We start from the raw sequence: 24,594 nt of genomic DNA, 5'->3' as shown, positions 1-24,594 counted from the left end.
GGAAGAAAACCGGTTGACGAATGTTAATAGCGATTATAATCGCTCGGAATAAAAGTATTCAAAGTTGATAATTCGATAAATTTTTGGCGAATTAAAAAAGAAATATAATTGAATAAAATTTCAACGAAATAAGCAGAATTTTAAAAAAATTTGCTAAAAAATTTGCGGAAGAAATTTATGCTTTCGTTAATATCTCTTATCATTACCAAAATTAAGCTTGTAACATCATCTATAAAGTTGAGCATGCTGAATAATAGTATAGTTATTATGTATAATAATGATATCACTGTGTACAAAGTAATAATCACTATCATCTAAGTACAACTCTACGCTCTCAAATTATAAACTACTTTTCACCGATCAGTCCGCAATTTATCAAATAAAAGCTTATCCATATAATCAAAAATAAAATAAAAGAAAATGTTCATCTATCGATAGTTTTAAAAATCTTGATCCGAACATAGTTTCAGGGCGACGTTATCGCGACTTGACAGGCCACAAACGATCAATCGGTCAGGATGGCGTGCGTCGATCATCGAGCTTTAATTACATGCCCATATTATCGGCAGGCCAAGGGTTGGAACCGCCTGCGGGCTGTTTCACGTTCCTACACGTTCGTATCGCGTCAATGCGGCTCTCGAATCGGCCACGCCGACGCGACGGCGCAAATAGATTTCTCTATTAAATCGCGTCCTGCAAACTGCGTGCAACGAGTCACCTGTACCTATTCTCGTCGTTCGTTCGACCGATCGATCGTAATTGACGCGTTTGTCACGCGGATTTTGGTCACTGGAATTCCTAGCGAACCGCAAAGGGAAAGCAAGCGAAGGGGTGGCTTCTTGTTTGTAAACGATAGAATTTGAGACTAATAGGGGTGTTTTTCGAGTGACGGATTGTCGGTGTTCCAGTAATTGGAGGTAATTGAAGGGTGATAGATGTGGAGCACGTTTTGCCCAAGTTTCGAAGTTCCAATCGAGGAAAATGTTTGAGAAATTACTTGGCTTTGAAATTTGATATTTCGATTACGTTTTTGAATTATTTTACGAAATATGGACAATAGTGGAATTGTTTGAAAAGAATTTAAATCGGGGTTTTTTTTTGCCTCGAAAACAGCAGAAACGTTATAAAAAAAGTTAACAATTTTAATCAGACATGTAGTCTATACATAGAAATCGATGGGAAAAGTTTAGCGAAACGTAATAACATTGAATACATTATTTAAACGAATGAAAGTTCGTTGCTCCAAAAATATAAAATTCATCCATTTACACCATTTTTCTAGCTGTAACAATTTACGAGATACTGAGGGAGATATGTTTACTACCCACAATTTGAAGAGCAATTTCCATGCGTCCAGTGTGGAAGACGATCGATAACAAATATACCTATCGAATATTTTTTGAAAGCTACCATATACCGAAGTTTTATCATCGTGATGTTTTCTTTATTCTGACGAAAAGTTTATGGTATTCGGAATTGTACGAGTTGTATATTACTGTATAGGAACGTCTTTAAGGGAGGGGGGAGGGGTGCTAGATACTTATGTCTGGTTGAAAAGTGTCTGAAACGGTTTCAGACAGTTTGGTTTTATGAGAGGGTTACCCGATGGACCTTGTGAGAACGTAGCAAATTACGAGTTAGAGACGCTCTAATTACTATTAATTAGGAACTACAGTATCAAACGAGTTGATTGAATAAAGTGGTAATTATACGAAGTAGAACGATAAGTCTATCCATCACGAATAGTTAACTATATTTAATATTTATAGAAACATTAAAAAAGTAATATAACTATCGAGATATGTATAATTATGTGTGCTAGATTAGATTGGCCGCGCAGTAGTGACACACGTATGTGAATACGAGTATGTGGTACGGAAGATGGTGAGACTAAGAGATTGCCGAGACGCGTGCAGATGTATATCGGCGAAGATCCTGAAAATCGTTTATTAAATAAATGTAAAACTATTTTAATATGAATGCTAAGTGTAACCTTAGTGTTCCTTTACTTTTATTTCGGCAATTAAGATCCACAATTCTCAACAATAACATGAAACGTGACTCTAAGTAATTAAAATTGTTACCCGATACTATAAATCAACACTCGTCTTTAAAAACAGAATATATTTATTAAAACATCTTTCAATACCATTTACGTATACCTATATAGATTTGTCTGAATAAAAATAATTTCTACGTAACACTGTTCAATTTTCGATAAAAAAAATATATGGGAAGATTTAATTTTCATTGCTGGTATGAATCAACTTGTGTTATTAGACTGAGCGATACAATCTCCGATTCCAAAAAATAAAAAAGGAAAAAAGAAAAAATCGGAATAATATATGGTTCCTGCTTCGTGGGTGGTGTTAATTGAAACCAATAAAACAATACATCATATTTTACATCAGAGACCAGAGATTCGCGTTATTGTTCGCTGTTTGATTAAATTCCCCGAGAGATTTCGAGAAGCAAAAGTTGCGTGCACCGACGAGCGAAAGTTGCACATGAAACTGCACGGCGAATCTCTTGATTTGCTGGCATCGGTTTTATTCTGTAATAAATAACCAGCTGGGATTTTGGAGAATTGGTTCGATTTCCACTCGATTTTTGTTAGACAATATAAAACGTCGATATAATTCACTTGGCTCTTTATTTCCTGTACGAAGTTTCCTGTAACGCATTAAAAACCCATCTAGCTTTCCATTCGACCCGTGTTTGTCATGCTTCGCGTTTGTATCAGCGAAATTCAACCGTTTAAACGTTTCAAATGAATTAGGACAGTTGCGACGTTACAGATCGGTTGCTCTGTTACGGAGAATATTTTTCTATCGGATTTCTTAGAAATAAATGTCGGTGATTTAAACTGGATCATTCTAGCCAGACAATTCTATTTCTTATCCTTTTGATAATTGAACGAGTAACGTAATTTTACGTCTTCTTTAGTTCTCCGTTTAGAAAGAACCTCTTAGCCGATACGAATTCGCAGTTGAAACGCGATAAAAGTCAAATTTTCTACACGATATATAACAACGCGATGTTTAATAAATACGAAATATCAAATAAAACGACAATATCGCAAAACGGTCCACCAAATTCTATTATATCATAGGCAGGATGTTACGCTAAAGAGATAAAAACGAGAAAGAGGAGGATCCATAGGAAGGAAACCATCGAAGGAAGAAAGGTATTGACATGGATATCGGGTATCCGATTAAATCGTTGGATAAGATGATACAGTAAGGAAGTAAAAAAGGGAAAAACGAGGTCGAAGACGTTCGATGGAGGGTCGCGTCAGGAAACGTAACTTCGACTCGTAAAATCGCGCAAGTTTCGACGTGTGACGATGATGCTGGAAACAGGGGTTGCGCGTGGCAGTGATCGTGAGGCCGCGGGGAAGCCTGCATGACGTCTAAATCATATGTCACGGCCTGGAAATACGCATATCAGGAAACGTAAACTTGATTCCTGGTAATGCTTCCGGCGCTGCGAGTTAACCTCACGAAGCTCGCAAACATACACAGCCGATATCCGCTCTCTCGCATGGACGCGGACTGCGCGTACAGGGTGGCTCGGGAATTACGTCAGTCGAGCATCCTATGGGACTATTTCCACGAGGAAATCTCGACTACGTGGACGATGCGTGGTTTATAGGATATTTCGTGTTAATTTTTTTATTCAAAAAAAAAGAAGGTAGATTTTTCCGCTCAATTTGTCCGATATTATAAAAATATTATATCGCGATGCATTAAGTATTGCAAAATATATTATAAATGGACTGGATGGTGCGTGGCGGTTCTAACTATATTTTGAGAAATGATGGTTAAATCGGATTATAAAGTTTAGATTCAGTTTTTATGACGGTGCAATTTTTTGTTAATAAGAAAATGTTTGACGTGTATTATTCGTTTAAAGAATGGAGTTTCAGCTGATACGTATACTGTTCCAATAATGATAATAGAAAACAAATGATAAATTGCCTCTTTAGAGATGAAATTACGAGAGACCGACCGAAACTGTATACGGAGACAGCGTATTTTATCGTGACCCGTAATTGTTTCATAATTCCATAAAAATAGTATTCTATTGGTAGCCGAGAGAGTTAAGGAAATTAAGAAGACTCTTTTATAAGGTAGCGTAAGATCGATGTCTAATATTTGTCTCGGGGTAATTAAGCCAGAGTATGATTTTCTGTGGAAGTAATTTATCTTCTGGAGAAAAACATGATACTTTCGTGTTTGATGTTCGTTTAAGGATAATTGCGAGAAGATGAGTCTTCTTAAATGAAGCACAGCGCAGTTTTAAACATTAAACTTATTTTCCCTCTCATGACAATATCTATATATCGAATTCGATATCTAAAAATCGATGTATAAAATTCGATTTCTTGTTATAACGTTAATAGAAATAATTTATTATAATACGAACGACAAATTCATCTAGAAATTTTAGCAGATGTTCGAAAAATTCGTACAACGAGGGTGCAATTTTTTAAAAATATTCATATTTCTTGTCTTTCCTGTAGAACAATCAAAACTTTTATTCTTCTGCAGCAAAATCCTTAGGTGTCCCCTTAAACAATCAATGATATAGTCAATATTTCAAGACTCTCGCAATGTGGTTTGTCAATGAATATTAACAATATTGTCTGAACAATACATATTGATTCTATTAAATGAGATACTGACGATATTCTTAAATTGATAGTCTTGGGGCGTTCTTATAGGCGACATTATTGAAAAATGTCCGCGTATCCGATAGAAATCAAAAGCGATGGACTGAAAGAATCTCGTAAACAGTTCGCCTCAGGAATGCATAGTGAAAAAATGAAGAAGCAGCAATGAACTTAATATCTCATTTTTATCGCGCGGTTTCTCGCTACGAGTTTAGAAACTTTTATCTGAAACACTCCACCTTATCTGCAAGAAGTCAGGAAGTTATTTGGGTGGCCTGTTTCAAGTGCCTCGCCCTGTGTACTCGAAACTTTTCCAGCCACCCAAATCTGAACGTCTGAACACTGGATGCAGACAATAATCTGCTTTACGAAGGATGATACCATCGTTTCTCTCTGACACACCATACTTTGAAAGTACCGAGCGAATTTGCAGCAGAATTTATGAATTCATACTTAGGTGGGTAGGTAAAAGATTATCATCTTCCTCGTAAGTTCCTTTCATTTCAAATTTACATGATCGTCGCAGTTACATAATTATATCATTTTTATTTTCTTAATAACATCGAACAATTCTTTGTCTGTACACTTATCGTGGATATTTTAAAATCTACGATAATAAACGAGATAAACACCGTTTACCACCTTGAAACATCTGATCATTATTCCGTTAATCTAGCTATTAAGGTTTCCAATAAAGCTTGTATCAACAGATTCGTAATAAAAATACTCGAAATCTCTAACTAAAATTACCAAATTCCCGATCAATACCAAACTAAACTAATTCCATCAGAGTAATTTGCAGCATCCTATTCTAGTTCTCATTATGAAAAATTATCGTATTACGATAAGCCTGGATATCTTTGTTAGGAAACGATATCTATTATATAAATCTAAAATTTAATCAACATTTGGATATAGTACGAAGAATAGGATAAATAGCAAATTTTCTTATTAAATCTTGTTAATTCACCAACTGAAAAACGGATTACTATACATCGGAATAAAACAAAGAAGATAATGAAACAAAAGATTCTTAAAATAATTAAAATATAATTCCCGAGACTGTATTATGCATCCCAAGAGACGAAAGGGACGAGTTGAACGTATCCCCTTGACGATCTCACCCTGTAGATAGAGTACGGTCAGATCGTGGTCAGTTCGCGCGTGTTTACGATGCGTCGGTTCAGAATATATATTTGATATAGGGTGGTTGGGCTGGATAGCTGTTTCGAGCATGCAGTTTCGTTACACCGATACCCAATATTTACTGGCTGAATCGCAAATTTAACGGCCGATTTTCCCATGCAACTTCAACGGAATCGACTCGCACATTAAGGGCGCGGTTAAGGGTCGTCGTGTGTCACCGTTTCTACGTGCCGAACGTACTACAAAGTGGGGGATTATTGGAAATATTCATCGAGTATTTTATCAGTGACTTTTTACTGAACACTGAAACGTTTATTGCACCCGGGGGATATTCTGCTTTACGATATTTTTATTTAAGTTTCAGACAAATTTTTGTTTGAAATCTTTTCCCTCTGCCTTGCCATTTGACGGATGACTGACTAGATGTTCGAGCAAAGAATTTCGATTTTTTCAAATTATTCGATTCTTGCATAGTTTCAGAGGATTTATCGCTCGAATCGGGTTATTAAATTCGAGAATAATTAAAATATTTAAGAAATTAGCGTGCAGTCTTTTTTTGTCAAGTCTCGCGAAACACTTCTCGCTGCCTATTTTACGAGAAAGTCTACGAAAACAACGCGACAGCGGCTAAACGGAGCTGCGCTCTTCTCGATGAAATTTTCTTTGTAAAAAAATCTTTTCACGCGCATCAATAAAACCGCCTACATTATCATAGAACCGAATTAGAAATTCATTGTCATAAAACAGAAACCTGCGCCAATTGATCTCTATTCTTTAAATATTTTGTACAACTTTTATATATTGCGCCATAATATTTTGTTGCCGAAATGCTATCTGGTCACGGTATTAAATTACAACAAAATTTTTTCCTCTATTCTTTGTTATGATTATTCCATGCCTGTAACATAATCAAAGCTCGGGCTATTTTTGTGCACCTTCTCTAAACGGTATTTCGTCGCATTAGAAATTAAACTCGGAAACAAATGCAGAAAGTAGAACAAATTCTGCCAAGTGTTTACATCTCACGTCCTAAAGCTATTTCTTCCAAAACAAAATTCCAAAACAGAATCGATACAATCTCTGCGTGTGTACACAATACGGTGACTCGCGTATATTTGAGCATCTTTAAAGCGGAATAACTTTTTTAATGTTGGACCAAACGATCTGAGCTTTTTATTTTAGAAATTACATAGTTCACTAGATGTTAGACGACGTGTAAAAAAATATTGAAAAAATTGTAGTTGATCAAAATAACGAAGAAAGTGAGAAAGGTCGCGGTTAGAATTTTTTTTATCCGTGGCTAGCAAACATTAAAAAAATACTTTATCGATTTATGTTGGTTACACGCATGCTGAAAATTTCATCGAAGTCGGTTAACGTTATTGCGAGCTACAAATGATTAAAAATATTAAAAATGGGAGTTTTTCACCAGTTTTGGGCCTATAACCGATCGAACTTCTGCGTATAATATTCGTAAAATTTTCCTTAAATCCATTCGTCGATCGAAATATCTTAATAAGTCAACTCCTGAGAGAAATCAACGCGGATATCGACTAGTGATAGATAAATCGCCTTACCTTTTGGCAGCGAAATTCACGCCGGCGTTCTCCAAGTCGGCGAGGCCCAAGGGTTTTCTAAAACATTCGTCCAGCCAAACAGCGGATGATAAATCAGACTGTCCTCCACTATTGAAACTATTTTCTCTCTAATCGGCACAGGAACACTCACTTTGCTTCTAACGTTCACGATATTCGGAAACTCGAGAAATTGCAAAAGATCGTTTCGACAGTCCACTATATTAATCCAAAGTCACTGTATCGGTTCAATGGTCTACTATGTTGTTTCAAAATTTAATAAAATTTAATATTCCAAGACGTCGTTAAAAGATATTTTACGATATATTTTTAAAACTTCGTTAATGAACGTTAAGAAAAGAAATACAGAGAAAGTCGCGCACACACGTATGAAAACACTAACATTAAGTTGCTGTGTATAAGTTACGCTTCGAATAGGACGGCACGCGTTAACGAGCAGAACGACAACGATGCTTTCGAAGCGAAAGGCAAAGCACGACTGACTCGTTCCGAACAAAGTACAAAGTCGTCCCCGAGGTCAGGTATAACGAAAATGCCCGCCCCACTCTATCCCCCCTCCTCGCAACATCCCCCCTGCGTAAATAGAGGGATGCTAGTCGGAGGAAAAGGTCCCGCGCGATCAAATGATATCCACTTAAGTCGATGACGTCCACCGTGAATTGTGCAACTCTCGCCCTCTTCTCCTTTTTCTTGCTCTCTCTTTCTCTCTCTCTCTCTCTCTTTCTCTCTCTTGTTCTCTCTCATACTCTTTACAAGTTGGACAATTAACTCGCTCCTTCGAACAGCTCCCGACGCGACGCCTTTCTACGCTTGGCTGGAAGTTGAGCTTCGAATTATCGCCGGGATGTTCGGCGACGTTTCCGCCCTTTCAACATGCGTTTAACTGGTGATTTTGATGTTTGAGGGTGGATAATTAGCGTGCAAGAGATTTACGATTTGTCGTTCTGTAAACGGGGAGTTTGATCGAGGGTGTAACGTTTGGGTTTACGAATTGAAGGGATGGAAAGTTGACGATTGATACTTGTCAACTTTTTATTTGTAACTGATCCGTGGACGATTCGCGAATTAAAGAATGATTAATAGACGATTAATTTTTCAGTTTGTACTTTACAGAACAGGAAATAAATATCTTTGAATTTTTATTTTTTTTTTATTTCTTTTATATATATAAGTATATTTACGAAGGTAATATTCTTTTAAATCCTCTTCTTTTTATTTCCTTTGACTTGTTTCATTTACCTTTTGGAAAATGAGACGATTTGCACGTAATGGTATTTTGGAGTGTTGGAACTTTTTATGCATTGAACATATAAAATATTGAAGATAAAGGAATATTTCCCTACGTCATCGAAATGACACTTGTTTGCGAAACTGTTACTTCGAGCCTTAAGCGATATTCAACACCTGTTAACATTGTTGCATAGCGAAATAATATTGGTGAAAATTGGATCGATCAAAATGATATTTGTTTGTAAAATTATTATCGCAACGACTAGAAGTATTTAACGACTCGACAATTTATCATCCTTGGTGCGTTACGTTTTTACCTCGCTGAAAAATTATTTTAATTGCGATGATTAAATCAGATTTTCACGCTCGTAAAACGACAGCTTTTCTGCCGCGTTGTATGTCGCGGTTACTAATTAAAAAAGTTAACGCTTTCACTGTCCTTTGTGTTCATCCGTGTGTCTCATTCGCGGGCCCGAAATAAAAAATTTATTAAACGATTGCGAAGGACCGTCGGCCTTTTAGTTTAACGCGTAACACAATTGTTCTCAACATGTGCTAACGAATTAATATAAAGCATGTGCCTACCTCGTTCGATATACTAAGACTCTAATCCTGAAATTTTATATTTATTTTTCTGCGAGTACACCCACAGCAACATAAAGCAGAAAAATTTCCAACGAAACAATAGTTTAAAGCGAAAAGATAATTAATTCCTATTAAATTTGAAAAATATCAAATGAATAAAATTAACAAATGTCGTACATTCGTTTCCATAGCTTTTTGGCGGATTCGTGTGTTTAGCATACTAAAATACTAATCCTGCGACTTTGTATTTAGTTTGGAACTTTACACAGACAGACACATAAATATAAAATACAAAAATTTATAACGATGCAGTTGTTTAAAGCGGAAAGATAATTGGTTCGTACGAAGCTCGGGGAAAATAATACAAGTACATTTTTGTTGATTTTTAAATTTTAATGTCGTTTTCTAATTAAGTATGACAAGGTATATTTCGATATAAAATGATTAAGAATGGAATTTGTTAGGTCCAGCCAAATGTAAAATTATTAAAACTGAGAAAAATACAGATTTAACCCTAAGATCGAATAAAAAGGCAACTTTGAATAAAGCAATGTAAAATGAGATTTGTCGTGTTATTTCTCTACAGCCTTTGTATTCAATTCGGCTAATATTAAATAAATATTATAATCGACGAACGTAGTAACATTATATCCGATAATTTCTGGGAAAATTGTTAGAGAATCAATTTGAAAACGATTTTGGTTGATCGTATGATGATCTATGAATAACGTGAAAACCATAGACCAAACATTCGATTCGTTTTACCGACAATTTACACTATCAACAATTATACGAATTACCGCCAGTTTCCGATAAATTTCCCGTTAACAGTGCCGCTCGATAAAGCGACAGCCAATCGCCAATATAATTACAAATCATCAGGATGCGCGTGTACATTAGCTGCAGTGGGTGTATTCGAGAAATGATCAATTATACCGTGCGGCAGGATGCCGTAGCGATCTCCATTTATCGAAGGAACGGTGACCCGGTTTAGGGAATTAACCAATAGATCATAAATCTCTGTATCGACGTATAACGACCTACAAACCATTCTTGTTTGCTATAAGTAAATTATAATTTCTTTATTATAATTAAATTATAATTAAATGAGAGAAAAACGCTATGGATATTTAATCGGTTTCTGTGTTCCTATTTCTGCAAATTTTGAGTCTTTCAAAGAAAATTCAATTTAACGTTAGTTAATGTAATGTAATGTAAATATACCGTCGAATTCTATTAAATTAATAATGCGATCGTGAAAAGAATTTTTGTTTTTTTTTAAGAATTTACTCCATATTTTTTGATTACTATTTCTACTTCCACGTAGAATCTGAATTCTAAGGGAAAGTCAATTCAGCGAGCTGAAGGTAGAAACTTCGCTCTTTAAAATAACGTCAAGCAAATACTTGTACGATTTTTCTTCGCAAAGTTATAATAGCTTAAATTTTGCAGCGAAAATTTTGGAATCCTCTAATTTTACTTCTAATTCGTAAAATAGCCAGAAAAGAGCTAAATAAAATAATTTCTCCCATACGAAGACAAAGTTATTCGATGTTTCTGTAAATTTCTATTTTTATCAACACCGTTCAAGATAACGAAGAAAGAGATTTAATTTTCGCATAAATTTTTATCGAATAATACATTTTTACATATTTCATTTACTCCTAAATGCATAGAAATCCGCTTTTAAATCTAGTTACAATCAATTCGGATGATAACTAACAGCAAACAAAAAGATTCTACTATAGTTACATCTCATGTTTACACATTGCAATGTGATTATTTCACACCGAACATCAATCGTTCGCCTCGGCTGTAAAAGTGTTGAGAAAAACCATAAACAAGCGCATCGCATCTTGTCAGAGCCTTATGTCGATGGACCAGCTACGGAGATCGATGTCGTTATCGCAATTTTCTTTTCTTACAGCGAAGGTATTCAGCTCCATTTCAGTAGACGGAGCTGGTGGGAAGTCGGCTGGATGGTTCAATAACGTATGTTATTGAGGAGCCACTCGTGCGTTACCCACCATTAAATGCGCATGAGGAACGTTCCCAGGACTTCGATGCGATGCGCCACGCATACCTTGCACTCTTGAACTTTACGAGGAGATAACTCATAATTGAGCAGACTCAATAATAGGTTATGCCCAGACCGTTTCAATTGGTTCCACCGGATAGCTGAAATCGATTTCTATGAAAATTGTGCCTGCGATCTAAATAGAAGAACTTCCAAGAGAAAGATCATTCTCACCAGTTATACCGTGTCATTTTCTCTCGTTAAACGCGTTGACTGTCTCGTTGGATATCGGTTATCCACGTACTAAATTTTTAAGGACGATTAAGATAAGATAAATTTCACGGATTTAAAAGATTTTCATTTATCATTGTTTCTAATTCTTTCTCTTTTTCCCTGTTTCTCTCGTTCGATGCGATCATTTCTTGGAAATTCTGTCGCATCTAATCGAAGCCTCTTAAAGGTTTCGAGAAGTCCAAACATTCTTCTTTCGCATCTGCAACATCATACGTTAACTTTAGACTGACTCTCTGTCTCTGTGATCGTTGCAGACTTCGAACAAATAATTGATGGACTTTCTTCAAAATTGCGAATGCGCGAGCGAGTGTCGCAGGCACTGGCAAACCGTTCGAATAAATCGAATACCAGCCGTGCAGGGTAGGACAGAAGTTAAATTAACACAAGTTCTGTAAACATGGCGGCATTAAAGGGGTTTCGCTTCGATTTTCTTCAAACGCGGTGAGCGCAACGCGGTACTAAGTTACTCGAATTTCCGTGGATCAGTTCCGCGGGCACTGACTCTCGCCTGAGAGAGAGAAAGAGAGAGAGAGAGAGAGGCAGCGAGAGAGATAGAAACATCATACAATTTAACAGGAAGCCTTGGAAACGTGAGCAGAATCGTTTGGCCGATACGTTTCATGTTCCATCTATTTCATAGTCGAATAAATAATTTTGTCGAGGTTCGTGTTTCTCTTGATCTCACGCGCGGATTAAGAGACGGAGGGGGTCTATCACCGCGGGCCTAGCTGTTCGAGAAAAATACGTTTTATCTTGCAAGTATAACGAGAAAATTACCTTAAGAAAAATTTTAAAAAAGGCAAATGTATTTTAGAAATGGGTACTAAAAAGTTTTTAATACAATTTATTACAAAATAAAATAAAAATTTCATCTTAACTCCCTTCCTCGTTCTTCCTTGAAGGGATCCTCAGGGCCTCGTGAGCTTTAATTCGGCCCTGCCGCACCTTATCCAATTTGAAATCGATCGAATGCGTGAGAATGTGTATACGGCTTTCTTAAGGGAGGTCGGTGCTCCGCTTTCGAAATGGAATCAAAATGATTGGTTGTGGGATAGAAAACAGAGGTGGAAGTTACGTTGATTAAATGATAGAATTTGGTGTTTAAACGTGGGAATCTTCGATTGATAGTAAATGGCGAATTTCGCGCGAAATTTTCGATTATATTCATTCATCGTATAGAAACATTACGCTTATAAATACATACTTTCTAAAGGTAGCTAATTTCACGAAGATTGGTAAAATCATATAGCTAACATTTTCAAGACTTCGATAGAGTAGCAGAGATACGTATTTTATCGTGGAATCAATTAATTGATATCGTGTAGCGTACGATTATTTTAATAGCTCGTGTTTAGTTCACGGTATATCGAACATAAGAATTGCTGTTCTATAAAAAAACAGAAAATATAACTTCTTATGTGTTTCCTCTGCAGCCTTTATTCCTTTAGCCTTCGAATTTTTCGTCGATAATTAGACGAACGTTCGTTTTAGTTACAGGAAGTCGGAAACCAATCTACAGATCGCGTGTTTTCATAAAATCGCGGAAGTTTCTGTAGCAAACAAGAAAGCTATTCTCGTCAGAACCAATAAATATGAAACCGAAATGCAGATCTATCTTGAGAAAGATCATGTTTGCCACGCGAGATTTGCATTCGAATCCTGCGAATCCATAAAACTTAAACAGCATAGAAACTTAATCACCGGTTCGATGAACGACTTGAGACTAACGAGAAATCTGAAGTGAAATCTGACAAGGAAGGTCCAGAGTTGGCGGCATAACCGTGTTTTCGAACGGCGTGGTTCAGTTCTTGCGAGCCAACTATCGGAAAGATAAATACTTGTTGTGGCAACTATGCGAAAGTTAGCCCTCGCCTACACCACGCGACTCGATTGCATTTACAGTCCGCCAGTACGGCCAGATAAGCCGTTTCGGAACAAATTAATCAACACTATCGTGGCGAAAGCACAGGGACCAAGTTTCGACTGGAAGGTAACTTCTCATCAGATTAAAGTAGCCCGTAACCGAATTTGAAAATCGACCGTGAAAAGCGCGTGCCTCGTTAAGGGAAACATAGGCTTTGTGTCAAAATTGGAGGATTGGAAGATTAGCTTATTTCATAATTATTACCACACAGACTGCATTCTTCGAGAATTCAAGAGTGCAAAAGTCCACAGAGTGCGTTATTAATATTAACTAAAGCTATTATGATATTTCATAGAATTTAGTAGATCGACTAAATTTTTGTTCGAGAAAAGTTCAATTTCTTCATTTATGTTCGTACGAATATAAGAATGCTTACACATCTACAGCGTTGTTTCTTTGAGAATCGCAGGATTTTTACGTTAGTTGGACGTTAGATTATTTCTGTCTGAACTTTAATATCAGGACAATACTATTATTAAGGCAAATACTATAATAGGACTAATACTATTATTCAGGCAAAGGCTGGTTACTGTTTGTTGTTCAAAAGACGATATTTAAGATTGTAAAAGGACAAAGATACTGGACTGGTTCACAAGATAATTAAAAGAATACGATTATCAATTAACGTTGAGGTTATTAGATGATTATAAACAGAGAAACTCGTGGATAAATTGTAAAGTAGAAAATATATTTTAATACAGAAGTGTAAGTACAAGTAGGAATATAGTTTCAGCTGGTCCAAATTCGCAGGCTAGCAGTGTTATCCTATAACTGAAAACCCCGAAGCCATCGTCGCCTGTCTACTGTCTATGGTTTGCCTTCGTCCCAGTCTATTGTTTATACGCTGTCGATGGCTTCAGTGCTTGAGAAAACTACAACGACCAGATATAGAGTTTTCTTAGAAGTGGCGACCGCTTCAACAATTAAAAATCTTCTCGTGTTATTAATGTAACACGAATATCGAAGGAACAATTCGATAGACATTTTTAAAACAAATATGCAGTGAGATATCGAGAGGGACTAGAAAAGGGATCGGATTAAGTTCCGCTTTGACACGTTACTAAAATGATTGGAAGATAATAATAGTCCTATCGTACGCCATTTATCATTGGCATCGATTGCTCAAGGATCGCGCAAAGATTTAAAAGCAGTTCTGTGACGTTTGGATAAAAGTTAGAATTGTCTTTAAGGGATGGAACTTCAAGATTGGAGTTTCTGTCCGAGCTCGTGAACTTGAAGGGTTTCCGCGTAGTCACCTGTTGAAACACACTGTCCCTAGTTATATGCTCGTAGTTATCTATTAAAATTGACGTATCTATCAGAACTTATTGATTATGAAATGAAATATTCGTAGATCGGAGCTACATATATGTAAATTTTTAGAACTGGGTCGATAATTCGCGTTATGTCAAACTTTTTAACGGAATAATGAATTTGGTTGGGTTTGGGCAATTTTTACGCTTCTCTGACATTGTGTTCTGGTTTAAATTAAAGACGAGTACCATAAAATATGGTGTCGAAACGAGCTTTAATAAAACCACGAAGTGTTAATCGACGACCACACGCGCCGCGATCCAGTTTCCAGTTTTTTTTTCCTTTCATTTTATTTCACCTTTTTTTCACGAACTGTGGTACAGCTCTGGTTTAACAAGACCGTTGCTCGACAATTCGGCTCGCTGTAACTGTAAACTCGCGCTGGTAACCAACGTTATTTGCAAATGAGTACTATTTTATCTCAGGGCCGTCGATACGTTCGGTTTTAATAATTTACCCGGCGCGAACGCTTTAATTTGAAACAAATAAATTCTACGTTTCAGTTGCAACTAAGAAAAAAATTAGAAGAATTAGAGGAATGTTAAGAATAGAAGGGTTATAGATCGTTTTCGAGATTCGAGATTCTATTGAGATTCGCTGCACACCGTTCGATTATATTTCCTCTTTGCGAGTGATTGAAAATAAAATCAGTGAAAAATCAAAGTACAACTACCATACTAATTTGCGCCATTTTTCTTAATTGTATTCTAATGAGTCTTAAGTATTTCGACAGTGAATTCTTAAGTTTTCATAAAATAATATTCGTTTAATTTGAACCAATCTTCTAAAGTAGGTACATCACAAGTCCTTTAAATCCAAGTTCCTTTCAACTTCTTCGATCTTAAGATAGTATCAACGTCGACAACACAGTCCCGAAGTATTACAAATTGACGAGTTTCCATAAATACGTCGTGCAAATTTCAGATTTACCTCGATATGTCACTCAAAGGTAACAGTCTTCCTATGTCTGGTTAAAACTACTAAATAAAAAGCAAGAAACCACTTCAGAGAAACCACTGTGCTCCACCAACCAACCACCATTTTCCACCAGCCTGATGACACATATCCATTAAAGAGATTCACATTCACGAACTCTCGGCAAACTTGACTCTGGCCCGGCAACTTCTGTTAGCCGGAGCATTATCTTAACGAAACGTCACTGCAGAGTGTCCAAAAGTCCGATCTTCAGCTGCTCTGATAATGAACAAGCGTTCTGCAATGACGTGGACCATGTTTCATCGGTTTAAGCCCTATGTAGACCAGGGATAGCGATCGTGGCAATTTCACAGCGGTGGCTGTCCTCGTTACTCTGTTGGAAAACTTGCGAAAAAGGTGAAATAAAAGACAAACTGTTCATTTACTCGTTAACAAACCTCGAATATTTATACAATATTCATATTTTTATAAATGTAGCTGAAGAAACAGGATCTAAATAGAAATTTACAACTACTGTCTACTTAAACATTGAGACGACGAAGTATACACCGTTGGTCAAAATTTTTCAACCAACTTTTCCAATTGCATCTCTAACAAATCTCTCGCTACTTTTCTTATTGATTACAAATTAACCTTATAGATGATGGTAATTTTCTTTCTCCGTTAGAAAGCTTTCTAGAGGAACAAAATCGCAAGCCAACATTTCCTGCAAATTCTCGAGTTTAACGGAATTCGTAGAAGTGCGAAACTTATGGCCGACAGCGTAGTTCCATGAAAGCGTAATAGCGACGTAAGCTTGGAACATGGAATGGATTCTTAATTTCTAAACGTTCGCCAGAAATCTGCTTTGGGTGGAAATCGAGCTTTATAATGCTGCCTTTCGCAAGAGGAGAATCTGCATCCGCGAGAGAGGACGCAAAAAAGAAACTAGGCGAACCGCTAACGTGACTACTCGAAAAGGCAGTGCATAACTGGCGGAGCGTCTTGAGATTATGCCCAGACATGATCCCGTATAGATCGTCGGGCTAGTCTATGCAAATCCCCGTAGCAAACTGCTCGGCATTTGCATAAGCTCGCAGATAAGGACGCGTTAGAAGTATGCCCTCCGTTCGAATTCGTTTTTCCGCGACATTGTTCCAAGAGAACTCGTCGAATCGATCTCCTCGTCGCATCACGAACCTGGTATCCAACCTGGCGTTTTTCTGATCCTTCTTTCTCTCTGTTCCTTATTTTCTCACCTTTCCTCCCTTCTCGTGACCATGGAACATCCATGGGAAAAAAAATGGGGATGCTCCTTATCGATAATGGCACGCGTTGGCAGCCGAGAGTTCGTTTATCGGGAAGATGGAAAAGGTTCGAGCCAAGTGGAACAGTTGGCAAACCTTGGCCACGCTGCTTCAGGCTATGGTTGGAAATGTCTAGCGAACTTGTATGGACGGTGATAACTATCGATACGAGAGTTTGTCGATTGTCTTTCGCTCGGCAAGTTTCATTCGAGAATCTACGATATATTGTTATAACTTGTACTGTATTTTTTCTATGATAAAGACAGGATTAAAAGGTTTCATTGTATAAAATATAGGGTAGAAATTAAAACAAAGCTCGCTCTAAAATTAAGTAATCTAATCGAAATCGTTGTAAATGAATCAACTATACGAATTTATATATCAGCTTATGAATCAACTATACCAGGAGATGAATTTTTAGTGAATTATGTTGCAAGATATAAGTTTCTTTGGACAGAAGCTTTTTAGGAAACTGCTCTATTGCATACGCTGATGTTGAAGTCACGAATATTAGCATAATAGTAAATTTATAAAAGGTTTAGGTCTTCTTGACGGAGTCTGACTACAGACTGACTTATACTACTTGAAATTTCACAAGCATACCCGTCCTTTAATGGCTCGGATATATTTCAAGAAAAATTTAAATTCACGGAGTACTATCAGAATTGCTTTAAGATGTTACTCGTGGGCTATAAATTATAGCTTCCGCGGGATTGTATGAATTTTTCAAATGATAAATTATTAAAAATTATAGAATCCTTTGAAACGAACGATACTTCGGTTTCATTTGATATCTTTGACAACATCTTTTATGAAATAAAAGGCAACACAAGAAAATAACTTTTTGGTTAAAATAGAAATACACCCTCTGAAACCATAAAAGCATTGATATTTGATTTTACAATACCTAGTTCCGTTTGAAAACTACTGACTCGTACTTCATCTCCTAGAATATTCAATCTTCGAGCTTTCTGTCTTCCATTTGCATGATACAAGGCTCAACAAAATTTTTCAAATCTCCTTCAAAGAACTAATCCAGAGCACTTTCGTTGCCGAAACACTTTCGATATAATTCGAAATTCAATGGCTGAAGATAAGAGACGTCAAAAGTTTCACACAGATATCATAAAAACAATTTTAAGATCCCTTCGAAATTTTCGATGTAAGAATAATTTATCACAAAATATTAACCATAAATAATTTCCATATCCGAAATACTTGATGGAGAAGTTGTAAAATTCGTCGAAAATTTCCTCTCAAACAACCTCCACTAGGAAATTGTCTTCCACAAAGGCCACTTTATGCAATTGTGGAAGAACTTTACCCAGTTTATTTACATAAAAGTAGATATCGATATTTTTAGAAAATTTGAAAAACATCCAAATAAACTTTACCAATCAATTTACCTGTCAGAAGGGAAACTCTAGCCAGTTACTAAAAAAATTCAATACAACATAAAAGAATAACAACATAATACAATTACTAGAAATTTTCTCTCAAATTGATATTATCAAACAGCGTCAAACTCCCCTTTGCACAGAATACTTTATGCTATTGTCAAAAAAATTTCACAATCGTTATGTTCGTGTCAAAGTATCGACCTCCACCGACAAAATGTTAACCCAATTTTAAAAATTTGCAGAATTACTAGAAATTTCCTCTCAAATTGATATTATCAAACAACGTCAAACTTCCCTTCGTAAAGGATACTTTATTCTATTGTCAAAAAAATTTCAAAATCGCTATGTTCGCGTAAAAGTATCGGCCTCCATCCACAAAGGATTAACCCAATTCCAAACATTTGCACAGTTACTAGAAATTTTCTCTCAAACTGACGTGACCAAGCGTCGTCAAACTTCCCTTTACAAAGGATACTCCATTCAATTATTAAAAAAGCATCACAACGGCTATGTACGCGTTAAAGTATCGATCTCCATTGACAAAAGATCAGTCGAATCCCAAGTTTAACAGGTCGATTATTTACGAGTTTCTCTACTAACCGGGGATCCGACTCGCTTCCGTCTTCGGCGGCGTCTTATTCAGCGAGAGCCGTTTAGATTCCCTTGGGTTGAAAAGACCGACCTCGTAGCCCGTACATTAACCTGACCCTCTTCCTTCCTGCCTCTCCTTGTATCCACCGCGACGTATCCAGACCAAGAACGAAATTCGCAAAATTAAATGCACCCCTCTGCATGTGTACGTTGGTCTGTGTGTGCGAGTGTGTGCGAAGGTATCGCGAACACGAGACGACCGGCAACAGGCCACCACCCTCGTAATTCTATCCATGTTGGAAACAAAAGGCAGTAGCTCACCTGTGCCTCACGAAGGAACTTGAAAGGGTGACAACGGTGTTCCAGTCTGGAATGGTAAGAGGCAAGGAAAGTGATTCAAGAGTGAAACAATTTGAGATCGATTGCTGGGACTCGTGAGGATTAGGGAGGATGGCGGGAGAATTTAGAATCGAAGAATGAAGAGGATCGAAGAGGTGGGTCAGGGCCGAGGGATTTGTGTTCAAAGTTTTCAAATAACTGCGGTTTTCCAGGTAGGAAAATATAGAAATTTAGGGAGTAGGGAATGAAGTTTGAAGAGGCGAGTTTAAAATATCGAATTGCAGGTTTGGATCTCTTAATTTACATCTCGGAAGTGGATTTAATTTCAATTTTGGAATCCTTCCAATAAAATCTTCCTCCGATGTATTTCATAATTCATGCGGATCATCATTTATCCAAACTATAAAAATTTCCCTCGATCGCGAGAAACAGCACGGCCAGCATCGAAACCCATTACCAGGCTTTTCTCACGAAAGCTCTCTTCAACGAGCCGCCGTGTAATCGTCGGATTACCGAAAACGTACGAACTTCATCCACCCTTACGCTTTCCCACGGAATAGCATACGCACTGCTAAAGTCGACCAGAGTCTGTTAACGTTCTATGCGTCGATTAGCGTGTATAAATACTGTGTTTGTGGAAGGATAATTCGCATGAACGTGGTTGAGAGACTTTCTGGAAATCGTGAATGTATCTACGCATTAGGATATCAACTGACCATTAGAGCTTCTGCAAGATAAACTGCACCAAGCAACGATAATTCTTCCCAGATTTTGGAGACTCTATGGTTTTAGTATGATAATTTGATTAAACATGGTTTAAAGAAGCGAAATTTCAGGGATTAAAAATTTAGAATGTTGCATAAATAATGGAATTGAAATGTGCGGTGTTTAAATTTTTCAACGATGAATATTATTTTTGATTAACATTAAAAATTCATTTTCTTAATGAAGAATATTATTCTACAGTGAAAATATATATTATTTATAATTTATTCATATGATTTATACCCCAAATACTCTGACCTTTTTGATGCCGCAGAAAAGCAAAATACGATCTACAGAGAATTTGTTAAATATTTAATAAAAATTATTAAAGAAGCGACAATGATCGAGAAATGAGAAGGATTATAAATCTGTAAAATTTAATGTAGAATGTAATCAAGTCATCCATTCTTCGGATCTTCGTTCAATCTCCACTTCAAATGCAAAAATTAAAATTCTCAAAATTTACATTTATGAAAAGAGAGAAGAAGGATTAAACAACAACGTAACGAGCTTAGCGAGATCGAGCGAACAAAAACGGGTCACTTTAAAAATTTCCATAAATCAGATTACGAAATGTCTTGGCAAAAATCAAAATACGTGAAAGAAAATAGGGGGTGTCCGAAAAAACGCGAGAAGAAAGGAAGAATGGCGAGATAGGGGTAACCATAAAGAGAGGGTGCGTACGCTGCAACGATATAAACCAGAAGAGACTGAACAAAATGAAAACGAGCGAGGATCGGCGGAGGGCGTGCGTGAAAAAGAGTGGTCGAGTACGTGCAGAAAGCAGAAGCGTGAAAAGGCGCGAGGCGTGAAGGAAAAAGGGCAAAAAAGCGGAAGAAATGGTAAAAGGAAAACGAAAACGATGTAGAAAGAAAGAAGACGCATGTGGAACAGAATAGCGTGAAAATAAAAGGAAATTAAGAGCCAAAAGCAGAGAAATACTGCTGCTGAAAGATCTTGAACGGACTTAGCTATGAAAATAAAACGAAATAAAGGGGAAATAAATGCTTGTTTGCTATCGTCCAGACTAGTGTTCCAAAATATTTGAAAAATAATTATTTAACCAATGTATCGTCTTGTTTGACGTGTGTAATTATTCTGATGTAACCGTTGGTCGATTTACTTCGATAGAAACTATATCATAAAGACTGTCCATGATACTAATATACAATATATATGTCGGGTTAATGTTGGAATTTTGGGCGTTTGACGAACCTTCGCTCGAATTTGCCATCGCGGTTATAGCTGATATTTATTGGTACAAATGTGGTTATTACGAGAGGATACAAGTAATAGCGGCGATCGGATGGTCGAGATGTCGATGACAATGAATTCAGGTTCGATAACGAAACCACGGCCAACGGAATGACGAATGCGATGTGATACACGTATGACTCGACGTACAAGTAAAACTTGTCTGAATGAACTGACCCGCAGTCCAGGTGGAACTGCCCTTATATATTCTCCTCCCCACCTCTCAGGTCAATCTTTGTTTTTAAAGAGAGCTATATAATTATTCCATACCTCTGTTAGGTACACGTCCCTCCCTTGACCGTGGGCTACGTCCAATGACCCGTTATGTCACTTCGAGCCCAAGCCTATCGTCATAAAATCGGATTAGAACATTAAAATTATTTCTTAGTTGTTGGAATACAACGATCGCGCAGATTTTCCAGTGAAATTGGTAAAAACATAGGCTAGCGATGCTAATTAGAGATTAAGTAACAACAATTTGGTGTTCAGTTAAACTCGCAATAATCCTGGATAACTTTCACCTTAATCTTCGGCCGGATTTAAGGGGCCGGTTGTTAAGCGTTCGCCTAATCTGCGGATTAATGTCTTCGCGTTAAGGGAGAAAGAACGAGCGTCGAGAATCGGAAAATTCAACTCGAAAAAAACGTTACGGCCACTTGTTTCTATTTTTTTCCATCTTTTATTTCTTTCTATTTTTGTTTTACATCGGTGAGCGTGCATTCGCGATTAAACGGCTATTCTGTGATTTACAAGAGACTGCGAAACGTGGAAATTGGTTTAGCCGGACGCAGGTTCGATTTTAAACGTTGCGGAAGATTTTCCATAGTTACAACAGTCGTGAAACGAGAAAATCGTTTTGCGGAATAAAAGTACATTCAGCAGCCGCGAAATTAACATGCTCAAGTTCCTTTCGGTTTCGTGGATTGCGTGAGAAGTTCAAAAGCTGTTTTAACCGAGCCCTTCCAGCACCGAAGTAGAGGAAACTTGAAACAGGCCGGACGTCGGCTGAGTGTAAAGCGGTTCGCACCTTGGAAAATCTGGATTTCTCTTTCGATCTCCACTACACTACTCGAATTAACCGAATTACGTTGCATCTGACAGAAAGTATGCAATTAATGTCGACTTGAAATTAGCAGCTGTTAAAGTTATCAAAGCAATTGTGATAAAGTTTAACGAATTCAAAAGGAACTTTTTGCTTCAAAAATCCTCTCCATGTTCTCAATATTTAGGAATATCTTTGTCATCGTATTTCTTATTGTTAATCGAACGGATTGCTATTCGATTATTTTATTAGACGAAGGAGGAAAACAAATCAATTCGTTCGACAATAAACAGATTTTAGAAATGCGAGGCACGGTAAGCTTTATTTAGAGAAATGAACATTTTTGCTCTTACTTCTATGCATTTAATTTAATTATTTTAATAACAAAAATTCTTTCACTCTTTTTCATCTTCCTTCTGCTCGTATAACTCTCGATTACATACTAACAATATATAGCATCTGGCAACATCTTTGGTATAATTCGAACGTGAAACAAATCTTCGTAACAGAAACCTATTTGCTAAAAGGTTCGAGCTTTCTTCCAATCCGATATGAATCCGTTAAAATCCTCACAAAACGTAGATCTCCGTTACTCGAAAGAAGAACATGTCAGAAGAGTAGGGAAGGGAAAGGAAGAAGAAAATCACGTGTGTCGCGGCCACGATTTACGAACACTTTATCACTCACGGGGCTGTACAGTAATTCGGTGACAAACGAGTTAGCCGGAGTGCATAGCGAGCTCCCCTACGAGGCCGATGCTAAATGCTTGGTTACGACTTCGTCCTCTATCCTCTACTGAGACAGCTCGCGCGAAACTCTCGTTCGAGCCTCGATTCGTCCTCTGAGCCGTGCAACGAGCCAACTTTATTGCTTTGGGTGACGTGCGCGGTTTAGATGCTTCGATGTTAAACGTTCAGTGACTCGGGTATTAGTGGTCGTTCTGAAGATTGTTGTGATTTAGTTTGAAAATTAATATCTGACAAGGGAATTTAGAAATTTAGGAAGGTAGTTTACGGTGATATTGTGAGTAGATCGTGCATGTTTATTCGAATATTTTTTGTTCTTGCAAAAATAGATATTGGAGAATTTGCTTTATTCGATGATTATTTTTAAGTATTTTAAAGGATTATATTTTATCGCAAAATCAAATGCAAAGAGAGTCTCGACGTGGAAGTGCTTAAGGACACATTAGCTTGTCGTGAAAAGTTTATTATTTTGCTGAACATTATATTATTCTGTTGGAACAAAATGGATCGTACGTAATTCAGAAAAATAATATAAAACGGAAAACGCGTCTATTATTTTCTCATGAAACGGAAGAAACTTCTGGGACAATGTAATATTTGCAAATTTGTAAATTGTCCTTCTATAGGAGAGATCATCATCTATCATTCTTCATATGTAACGATAATTTTCTAAATTCTACCAATTATCGGTAAGATAAAAATTCATTATTTTTCAGACGTTTATCGTTTGCATACGAATGTATTTAAATTCGTAACGCGTTAGTTGGTATGTAGTTTGTTTGCGCGTATAGTTCACTGGTTTTCAGTATATTAGTGTGTGTAGTTTATCAGTTCATAGTCCATTACTGCTTCTAGTTTATTAATTTGCGGACTACTAGTTTCGCTACAGGCTACTAGAGTTTACAGTTTATTCGTGCACATATGTAGCTCGCGGATTCGTTTATTAGTAGATGCAATTTATTAATTTATATTGAATCGGTGTTTTCAGTTTATCACTTTGTAAATTACAATACTATAATACTATAATCACATTAGTTTGCGGTCTATCGGAGTGCAGTCTATTAGATCATAGTCTGTTAACTTGTGATCTATTGTTTTACGGTTCATTAGCACGTGCGGTGAGCAACGTTGTGACGTAAAGGGTTCTGTGTATAAGTCTAGCGTGAAATTTAATAATACCAATAGTAATAATAATATTAATAAGTTACAGTAATAATATTAATAGTCTAACAATGGTAAATCCTAGACTACGGATGTTTATGAATGTGGTAATATATAAAAATATATAAAATATCCAACATAAAATTCTCATTACAATATTCCATAAAATATACATCTATACTTGAAATATATTATGTATATTTCTTTAAAAAATGTTTTCATTTTTAAGTTCTGCTTACATATAGACCGATATTCGATTGGTAACAAAATATGGATATACCAATAACATCATTC

At 36.7% G+C, this 24,594-nt stretch overlaps 1 protein-coding gene across 3 annotated transcripts in view; it reads right to left on the bottom strand.

The window, feature by feature from the left end:
- The window catches only part of LOC126866077 (connectin-like), a 349,072-nt gene that overhangs the window by 178,501 nt on the left and 145,977 nt on the right, over positions 1-24,594 (bottom strand). The window contains exon 1 of one of the 3 annotated variants that reach the window (XM_050619179.1): positions 7,399-7,872. The exons of the other annotated variants lie outside the window; for them this stretch is intronic. The gene's annotated coding sequence lies outside the window, so the exon portion shown is untranslated. Of the gene's footprint in view, positions 1-7,398; positions 7,873-24,594 lie in introns of those variants that run through there. 3 annotated transcript variants of the gene reach the window in all.

Source organism: Bombus huntii, chromosome 5 (assembly GCF_024542735.1).
Source record: "Bombus huntii isolate Logan2020A chromosome 5, iyBomHunt1.1, whole genome shotgun sequence".
NCBI classification, from domain to species: domain Eukaryota; kingdom Metazoa; phylum Arthropoda; class Insecta; order Hymenoptera; family Apidae; genus Bombus; species Bombus huntii.
The sequence above is the reverse complement of the archived record's forward strand: the minus strand, read 5'-3'. Positions and strand labels throughout refer to the sequence as shown.